The sequence below is a fragment of the Haliotis rufescens genome, unplaced genomic scaffold, assembly GCF_023055435.1.
Source record: "Haliotis rufescens isolate VD_foot unplaced genomic scaffold, xgHalRufe1.0.p SCAF_24, whole genome shotgun sequence".
Classification (NCBI taxonomy): Eukaryota; Metazoa; Mollusca; class Gastropoda; order Lepetellida; family Haliotidae; genus Haliotis; species Haliotis rufescens.
The window spans coordinates 3,173,186-3,185,001 of NW_025963935.1; the positions used below are offsets into that span (position 1 = coordinate 3,173,186).

Sequence of the window (11,816 nt, forward strand, 5' to 3'; positions counted from 1 at the left end):
CATCGGCCCAACGTCGGCAAACTTCATCGGCCCTGCATCGGCACTGCACCTGCCCTGCATAGGCCCTGCGTCGGCAAACATCGTCGGGCCAATGAAGTTTTGCTCATCGTAACGACATCGGCCCAATGTCGTAAATAGTTATCTGGCCAGCCATCTGCCAGACATAGGCAACTGTTATGGAATCAGCATCGGATGGACATCGGCCCAACGTCGACAATAATTATCAGCACAGCATTGGGTTGACTTTGACGTGACAGTAATCTAGGTTTAGAATCAGCCTTGTCCAACCTCAAGTCCTATCACCATCCAAGCAATGGTCATTCAGACTTCATCCCCCTTTCTCTTCTTTGTTCATTTACAATGGCAGTTGGGATGTTCAGTATTTTTACCCTTCATAATATTTGATGGGAGTTCTTGATTTTCTTCAAAATAAATACATAAAGTATGAAACAAATGGCTAACAATTTGCAATAATCATTTACAATTATCAATATCTTCAAAAATAGTAAAAAACATCCAAACTTATATTGTAAACGCTTTGTTATTTTTTTCATCTGCCATTGTCTAAATAGGCTGATGTCATCTAAAGTAGTTGCCTGCAGAAGTCATAACTGACAACATCTCATCTTAATATTTCATGTTTATGATGCCACAATAGAACTTTTCCAAGTGTAGTGTTAGGGTACATAAAACTAAACATTTCTAAAAAGCTGCAGCTAGCTCTGATCTTAAAGTTACAAAGATAAAAGGTAAAACTTAAACATACTGAATTTTTAAAAAGATAATAATGTTTTATCATAGTTAATACTTTAAAAACCAACTGTAAGTAATATGCATGATTACTTCTAGCTGTACAAAACAATCGAAATGCTTACACTAGTTACAGTACTATTTTTTATGTACCCTAATACATGTGTAGTTAATACCTATTATTAAACACAAAGAGCAAAATAGAATAATAAACTTTATTATTAATTTATTTTTATTTACAAGAAAACAGTGTTACTACCTGCAACAAGACGGATGTGAAACATATATTCTCAAAACGAGTTTTAAAACACAGTCTAAACATATACCCCCTCATCTTGACCTGCAAATTCTCATTTATGTGGCTTCAAATTCCTTTGCGAGACAAATTTTTCCCCCCCATTCCATCAAGTTAAAAAAGCATGAAGCAAAGGCCATAACTCCATACAAAATAAGCTCTTATAACCATCTTTTGGAGTTTGTACCTAAGATAAGCACGGAGAGTTTCATTTATTAACTTCAGTCGTGTCCAAGAGAACCTGGCAGTACATGTACCAAGTTCAAAAACAAGGGTCATAACCCTGTGAAAAATATGTTGTCAACACCAACTTTTTGGATTTATTTGTTCCGTTGCAATTCAGCACTTTTGTTTGCAGATTCTCTATCTGCACCTCTGTTTTTCAGTAAGCGTTTTCCTTATGCCATTTCAAAGCTTGCTCCTGGAACTCGGAGCCATTCTTTTACATGGGTCACCATGTTCTTGTCAGTGGCTTGTAAGAGCCCAGCTGCAGGCTTCCTCCTCAGCTTCTGTTTACAAATGATAGCAAAAAATGACAGTGTGCATATTATAAGTCATGGCATGCACTCTGACAATTTCAAGTAATTTACTTCACAAGTGTGTCAAAACAAGTTATTGATAACATAATGGAATAATAGAATAAGTAATACCCTGTTCACATGCACCACCTTACATATTTGTGTATATAATATTTTAAGTCTTGACACCTGTTAATAAATACAGGGTTCACTTAAGGAATGTTCTAACATGGGCCCTTTATTTGTCAATTTCATATATTCCCTAGGTACACCCGCACTTGTCCATACAGCACAAAGCCTTTTTCCAAATTAAGGGGCTAAAAACAGAAGGCACCACCCTAGTATTATTGGAATCCCAGTAAGTAAATTAATGAGTTTATAATATGTGTAAATAAGTAAATTGAATTATGTGTAATTATATATGCAAATAACATAACCCCTCCCCATATTGCATGGTAGGTCCCTAATCTGTTTCTTATGTCAATTAAAAAAGATTTTATAACTGACATATCACCCTATTTATTTAGCCAAATAAACATCCCCAATAACCACATGATAACCCTCCTCCCCACAATCTTGCTGGAGAACAGTTTTAGGTGTGCAATCTCTCTTTTATGTCCATCAAAAGTAAGTCAGCATGAAATTTCATTTGGAAGATTACGTTAGTAAGTGTCAGGGGCCCTTAATAGGGCAAACATGATATTAAATATATTCTTATAAATATTTAAATCAGAAACATGTATCAGTTGGTTTGGTTTGTTGTTAAACGCCGCACTCAGCAATATTCCAGCTATATGACGGCGGTCTGTTAATAATCGAGTCTTGGCCAGACAATCCAGTGATTAATATCATGAGCATCAATCCACGCAATTGGGATCGATGACATGCATCAACCAAGTCAGCGAGCCTGACCATCCCGTTAGTCGCCTCATACGACAAGCATAGTCGCCTTTAATGGCAAGCATGGGTTGCTGAAGACCTATTCTACCCCGGATCTTCAATATGTATCGAACTTGTAAATTTCCCATACTTAATACATCTAAAGAAATTTAATCCACTCACCAGTGCTCTCGCAGTTGCTCGATTTTGGAAAAGCTGTTTAGAGTTCATTCAGCTCATCCATGTTTGCAAACAGGCAATGGCTGAACGTCTGGGTTTCTTAAATAGAAATATAAGAATATTATGTATTAAGTTTGTGTAGCAGCAGTGAGCACTTAGCTATGATGATGATGATGTCAAGAGGTTGAGGGGAATATTGCTCAAAAATTAAAAGTAACATTTAAATAAAGCTTTGGCCATACACAGATATCAGGTCCTTTCCTTAATTCATACATCTTATCTCGTATATTTGCACTTGTACATATACAGTCCTTATCTGGAGCCATGTAGCAGAAATGTTTTCCGATGGAAAGTATTTTCACTTTAATAGCCATAGCCCCATCCATTGAAAAGCAGTGAGAAAATCCCCATATTGACCTAATATTGAACAGATCCTGTGAAGTCTGGTTACCACAAAACAGATTTCATTTATTATATGATACCATATATATGTAGATTATATCATGGTAAACTAAAACTGCAAATATATGTTTATCATTAAAAGATTAGATACAAAGGTATGTACATATTACAAACACTTGTATGCAAAAAATAGCAGGAAAGTATTCGGACAAGTAATTTTATGCACAGTTTCATTGCTTGTAAACATAGGAAAAGGGATAATGATAAACTGAAATAATATATCTTTAGTCAGAATAAATCAAATTTGAAACAAGGCTCTGTGTGTTTTTCTACCATGGATAATGTCCTGAAGAATCTGTACTGCAGTATCTATTCTTCCTCATCAAAGTTTTACCATTAATTTGAATTTTGATTAAATAAATGACATTTTAAACTGTCTTGTAATATATATTTAGCATCAATTACATTTGAAATAGTACATTTAAAAATATTTTATTCAGTATTTCATCACAAATGTACATCATAAATATCTTAACCTAATAAGACCACCCACCCCCCACCCCGTCCGTATATCTGTACGGTATAAGCCTTTCCCATAAGTATGCAATTACTAAATTTTACCTTTACTCTCTTGTAGTTAATATCTGCTAAATATAAACTAGTAATCGATTCTGAAATAGCCATATCTCAAAATGCCAAATTAAATACCATACATCGGTATAAGATTTCTGATCGATATAGGCTATTGGCCTAGGTCTATGTAAGGTATCCAGGTAGATCTTGATAAAATTGCCCACCCCTGTAATACATAGTGATCGTTAACAAAAAGAGTTGTCCTTTCATTTCGCCCTTTATCCAGAAAATGTTTAAAATTCGCAAGTAACTATGACAAAAAACATCAATTCTAAAACACTTTTTTATTTCAACTGTTTGGTGATCGAAAACCGAACTCGGCAGTGTAGCTCCTTTCATCGATCAGTAGGAATATTAGCTAGACCGCATGACATGCACACGCAATGCTGAAAGTTTCCGAAAGCCTCGTTATGAATTTCATGTTCACTGCATTTTGTGCTGACAGCAATCACAAAATTGACTTGTAAATTCGAGTTTGTAATTAATTTCCTAACCTCATCCATCCCCACACTTAACAAATACGACAGTGACAATGACAAATGAAGCAATGTTCATTCAAAAATACTGATGTAAGTAATTGTTTGGCTATTCATTTGCTTGCCGCGGTCATCCTCTCACCCCGAGATTGCGACTCGCGGGTTGAACATCGGAGAATCTACATGGTAATAAAACATATCTTGTCATGTTTTGCATTTGCCCTTGTCCCCACGTTTTGCTAGAAATATGTATATGGTGTTTAAACAATATATACAGCGAGGATGCAGTGTCACCACATAGTCCACGGATTTTGTCACTGACGTAAAATAGGCAGGATACATTGATGCGAGTGTGTTTCTCTAACTTCCAAAACACATAGATCTAGGCCTGGATTTCTCTACTCACGTTGACACTTTTGAATGAACACTGTTTCTCGTTTCAATTGTAAGGTTTGAAAATGAAATGAACACCTCGTAAATACAGAAATGAAGTAAACACTTACCGCAAAATAGGTTTTCCCTCAGCCCTCCACGCATCATCCTTTCGGCGTCTGCTTGAAAAGACGCGCGTGAGTAACAGCGCCCTCTATTACAAGAGTAGCTTCCCTTGAAATATGTTGTGAAAACGTTGGACCAACGTAACATAACCGATCGCGATATTCCAAACTTTCTGCCAATATCTTGTATTTTGCTGAATGAATTGTAAGATGTGACGAATCCCGTCTGTATCTTCTCTGTATGTTGTATATGTGCAGCCAAAAATGGTCAGTGAATGTGCTTGATCCATTTAATTTAAAACTTATAAATAAAGTTAATATTTTGAGTTCGAATAGAATTATTGTATTGTTCGTAATTATATTTGATCTAATGTTTGTCACATTGTAATCGACAAATGTGTTATTTCTTTTATGTTATCATAACAAAATCAAATCATATCAGGTTAAATAGTGACAGTGCCAATCACCAGCATTGGCCTGACAGCGGTCCGCTGCAGTTTGCCGATGCCGATATTGCCGGCGGTTGCCGATGTAAAGCCAACGGCCCGATGTACGTGTGCTAGCTGGGATCCTGCTCATTGACTCCATCCTGATCATTAACTCCATCCTGCTCACTAACTCCATCCTGCTCACAAACTCCATCCTGTTCATTGACGCCATTTTGCTCATCGTCTCCATACCGCACACAAACACCATCCTGCTCACTAACTCCCTCTTGCTCATTGACTCCATTCTGCTCACTAACTCCATCCCTCTCACTAACTCCATTCTGCTCATTGACTCCATACCGCACACATACTCCATCACGAGTCATTACTCGAACCGGTCATTATGTACAAACAACCCTTGATCTAATCCAAAAATAGCCTCAGCGTCAACCAATTATACAAGGGATCTGTCGCAAAATTATATCCAACCAACAACAGCAAAAGTTCAATAGCTTAGCATTGACGACTTACATCCAAATGCAGCTTTCGTTCCACTCTATGAGTGAGTGAGCAAGTTGGGGTCAACGCCGCTTTTAACAGTATTACAGTTATATCACGGCGTGTCAGCTTAATGTGGGAGGAAAGCCCGAAATGATGCAGGTCTCAGGCGTTTACCACTTCGGTGAAACCCACAAGCACGGGTATGCTGACAAACCTAGAAACATAATCGGGCGATTATTCAATCTGGCGAAAAGGACACACTGTGCTCAATCGAAACATGAACAGATATATTCCTATCTGTATAGGTGGCACGGGTTGCCCAGTCGTCTAAGGTGCCGCGATTCGCTGTGCAGAGTTGCGTCCCTTGGGCACGCCAGAAACCTATGGTTGTGGGTACGAATCCCGGTTCGCCCCGATTATGTTTCTAGATTTGTGAGCACCATACCCGTGCTCGTGAGTTTCATCGAAGTGGTAAACGTCTGAGACCTGCATCACTTCGAGCTTTCCTCCCACATTAAGCTGACATGCCGTGATATAACTGGAATACTGTTAAAAGCGGCGTTAAACCCAACTCATTCACCTATCTGTATAAAAAAATAGTACATTACAATATAACGCTTCTAATGGTGTCTTAAAATGCTATACCTTTGGTTCTAAACTATATACACATTGTATCAAGTTGTAAACAATTTAGGACTTGGAATCATGTCCTGGTAGATTTTTATCATAATTTAGATGTTTACCCTTACCAAATAATTGAAATTTGTTACCCCGTTAAAAACCGTATCTGTATTGTTTGTTTGTTTGTTTGTTTGTTGTTTAACGCCGCACTCAGCAATATTCCGGCTATATGACGGCTGTCTGTAAATTATCGAGACCGGACCTAGTGATTGATATATTGTGCATCGATCCATGCAATTGGGAAACTTTGACATACATCAACCAAGTCAGCGAGTCGCCTTCAGTCGCCTCTTACGACAAGCACAATCGACACTTACCATCCTACCGTCGAGTGTGTAAGGCAGGCCAAATAGCCTGACATACCTTGTTCAGTGAACAGAGTTGCTTTCATGAGATCTCGGTCCACTGTTAGTGGTTTCGAATCCCAAATTCGCGCATTTGTGTTTGTTGATTTGTCGGCGACATTCCCGTTCTCGTGGCTTCCAACCGAGTTGCACACGTGTATGACCTCCGTCACTACGGGCTTTCCTCCCACGTTAAGCTGGCGCGCCGTGGTATACATGAATCGCTGTTGAAAGCGACTTCAAACCCACGTCACGCAAACATTATATTATTGAGCCTAGACACACTTTACCACTGATAATACACAACGAGGTTTCTGCTCTGGACTACATAATTCAATCGACAAGTTCCCACTTGCTTTAATCACCAAAAAACAGCAGTGCGTGCAGAGCTACGGTGAACCCATGTAAGGCGATATAATATCAGGCCTTAAAAGCCAACAAGAAGAGCTAAACGGGTTGGTGACAGTTGATCCATTGTGCGAACCCGGACGTTGAATTCCCGAGAAGTCCCAAAGCTGTGACAGGCTCGTTTCTCCTCGGGAATCCACCTGTCTGTAGTGGATAGAAAATCCCCAGGATACTTGATATTATATCTAGACACAGCGTCATAGCTTGAGTAAGTCAAGCATGTGTACTTGATACATGTACATTGTATATAAAGGAAGTCTCATGTCTCAATGTGCTTAAGTGGTATCGAGATTATTTATAGCAGTTCACACATTACATGCCTTGCGTTCATAACATATGATTTGTTAACATTCGTATTGATCTTATAATATCTAATTCGGTGAGGTCTAGCGGTGTGTGGCCTTATAATCACAGGCGATGTGAGGTGAAATTGGATGTGTAACAAGGTTCCAAGGGTCTCTTTGCGGCCAACATATATTAAATATTAAAGTTAAAATTTGTTTCCCTATAAGCGAAGACATAAGATGGACTAATAATTGTACACATAATATAGTATAGAGATAGCATCACTGCACATGTGGGTAGGCGAGATTACTAAAGATTATCACAAGCCGCTGTATGCCTTGAAAGTTATTGATATGTCAACTGTGGATATAGCAGTTGATAACGTAAATTAAATATATAGCTTAGGGCTTTATAAGGATGCCGCAGCACAAGGCATAGCAGCTCCTGTGGTGGTCCCAACATTGGACCCTCGGAAACCAAGTTTTATCGTACAAGATGGATTGGTCGATCAGATTTGGTAACTAGGTTCATTGGGTGGCATCGTACCCCGACGTGGATATTGATATCAATCACTGGATTGATTCGATTATCTACAGGCTCGTTTAACATGAATGAAATAATAAATTTATCATTATCATTTGATAACCTCCCAAATTACCGAGAGGGGCCAATGATGAAATAAGATGATTTCTTGGTGTCAATAGAGGTTATCACGTGAGTGTGTTTGGGGATGGTAAATATTCTGCATTAGGAATGAACATTGTATTAAGCGAGCCTTGGCGACACCCACACCCACACCCACACCCACACCAACACCCACACACACACCCACACCATGACACCCACACCCACACCCACACCCACACCCACACCCACACCCACACCAACACCCTCACATACAACACCAACCATCCACACCTTCAACCACACCCACCAACCACCAACCAGACCCACACCCACACCAACACCAACACCAACACCCATCCACACCTGTCCACACCAACACCCTCCAACCACCACCCACACCCACACCAACACCCACACCAACACCCACACCAACACCCACCACACCCACACCCACACCCACACCCACACCCACACCCACACCAACACCAACCACCCACCACCCACCACCCATCACCCACCACCCACCACCCATCACCCACCACCCACACCCACCACCCACCACCAACCAACCACCACCAACCAACCACCACCAACCAACCACCACCCACACCCACACCCACACCAACTGCCACACCCACACCCACACCCACCACCCATCACCCACCACCCACACCCACCACCCATCACCCACCACCCACCACCAACCAACAACCACCAACCAACCACCACCACACCCACACCCACACCCACACCCACACCCACACCAACACCCACCACACCCACACCCACACCCACACCCACACCCACACCCACCACCCATCACCAACCACCCACACCCATCACCCACCACCCACCACCAACCAACCACCACCAACCAACCACCACCACACCCACACACACACCCACACCAACACCCACACCAACACCCACCACACCCACACCCACACCCACACCCACACCCAGACACCCGCACCCACACCCACACCCACACCCACACCCACACCCACACCCACCTCCACACCCACACCCAACACCCACACCCTCACCCTCACCCACACCCAAACCCATACCCACACCCACACCCACCTCCACACCCACTCCCTCACCCATGCCCATCCACACCCATCCACACCAACACCCACACCAACATCAACATCAACATCCACACCCACACCCACACCCAGACACCCACACCGACACCAAAACCCACACCCACACCCACACCCACACCCACACCCACACCCACACACCCACACACAGACACCCACACCCACACCCAGACACCCACACCCACACCCACGCCCATACCCGCACCCAGACACCCACACCCACACCAACATCCATACCCACAGCCACAGCCACAGCTACAGCCAGAGCCACACCCACATCCACACCCATACACCCACACCAACACCAACACCAACACCCACGTCCACGCTCACGCCCATCCCCACACCCACACCAACGCCTACACCCACACCCACACCCAGGACCACACTTACACCCAAACCCACACCCATCCACACCAACACCCACATCCACACCCATCCACACCAACACCAACACCCACACCCATCCACACCCATCCACACCAACACCAACACACACACCCACATCAATCCGCGCCAACACCCACACACCAACACCCACACTCACACACCCATCCACATCCACACACAAACCTACACCCATCCACACCAATCTACACCTATCCACACCCACACCAACACACCCTCATCCCGACCCACACCCTCATACCGACCTACACCCACACACACCCACACCCATACCCACACACCCACAGCCACCCCCACACTCACACCCATCCTCACCCACACCCTCACATACACCACCAACCATCCACACTTCACCCACACCCACCAACCACCAACCAGACCCACACCCACACCAACACCAACACCAACACCCATCCACACCTGTCCACACCAACACCCACCAACCACCACCCACACCCACACCAACACCCACACCAACACCCACACCAACACCCACCACACCCACACCCACACCCACACCCACACCCACACCCACACCCACACCCACACCAACACCAACCACCCACCACCCACCACCCATCACCCACCACCCACCACCCATCACCCACCACCCACACCCACCACCCACCACCAACCAACCACCACCAACCAACCACCACCAACCAACCACCACCCACACCCACACCCACACCAACTGCCACACCCACACCCACACCCACCACCCATCACCCACCACCCACACCCACCACCCATCACCCACCACCCACCACCAACCAACAACCACCAACCAACCACCACCACACCCACACCCACACCCACACACACACCCACACCAACACCCACCACACCCACACCCACACCCACACCCACACCCACACCCACACCCACACCCACACCCACCACCCATCACCCATCACCAACCACCCACACCCATCACCCACCACCCACCACCAACCAACCACCACCAACCAACCACCACCACACCCACACACACACCCACACCAACACCCACACCAACACCCACCACACCCACACCCACACCCACACCCACACCCACCACCCATCACCCACCACCCACACCCATCACCCACCACCCACCACAAACCAACCATCACCAACCAACCACCACCACACCCACACCCACACCCACACCAACACCCACACCAACACCCACCACACCCACACCCACACCCACACCCACACCCATCCACACCTGTCCACACCAACACCCACCAACCACCACCCACACCCACACCAACACCCACACCCACACCAACACCCACACCAACACCCATCACCCACCACCCACACCCATCACCCACCACCCACCACAAACCAACCATCACCAACCAACCACCACCACACCCACACCCACACCCACACCAACACCCACACCAACACCCACCACACCCACACCCACACCCACACCCACACCCATCCACACCTGTCCACACCAACACCCACCAACCACCACCCACACCCACACCAACACCCACACCAACACCCACACCAACACCCACCACACCCACACCCACACCCACACCCACACCCACACCCACACCCACACCAACACCAACCACCCACCACCCACCACCCACCACCCATCACCCACCACCCACACCCACCACCCACCACCAACCAACCACCACCAACCAACCACCACCAACCAACCACCACCCACACCCACACCCACACCAACACCCACATCCACACCCACACCCACCACCCATCACCCACCACCCACACCCACCACCCATCACCCACCACCCACCACCAACCAACAACCAACAACCAACCACCACCACACCCACACACACACCCACACCAACACCCACACCAACACCCACCACACCCACACCCACACCCACACCCACACCCATACCCACCACCCATCACCAAACCACCCACAACCATCACCCACCACCCACCACAAACCAACCATCACCAACCAACCACCACCACACCCACACCCACACCCACACCCACACCCACACCCACACCCACACCAACACCCACACCAACACCCACCACACCCACACCCACACCCACACCCACACCCACACCCATCCACACCTGTCCACACCAACACCCACCAACCACCACCCACACCCACACCAACACCCACACCAACACCCACACCAACACCCACCACACCCACACCCACACCCACACCCACACCCACACCCACACCAACACCAACCACCCACCACCCACCACCCACCACCCATCACCCACCACCCACACCCACCACCCACCACCAACCAACCACCACCAACCAACCACCACCCACACCCACACCCACACCAACACCCACATCCACACCCACACCCACCACCCATCACCCACCACCCACACCCACCACCCATCACCCACCACCCACCACCCACCACCAACC

The 11,816-nt window shown here is 45.8% G+C and overlaps 1 long non-coding RNA gene across 1 annotated transcript; it reads right to left on the reverse strand.

Annotated features, from left to right (window-relative positions):
* Window positions 1-1,006: 1,006 nt before the first annotated feature.
* Window positions 1,007-6,799, reverse strand: LOC125383541. Its single transcript, XR_007222787.1, has 3 exons — window positions 6,604-6,799; window positions 2,626-2,721; window positions 1,007-1,554 (listed from the first exon to the last, which is right to left on the reverse strand). It is a non-coding gene; the product is annotated as an uncharacterized LOC125383541 (long non-coding RNA).
* Between the last annotated feature and the right edge of the window lie 5,017 nt (window positions 6,800-11,816).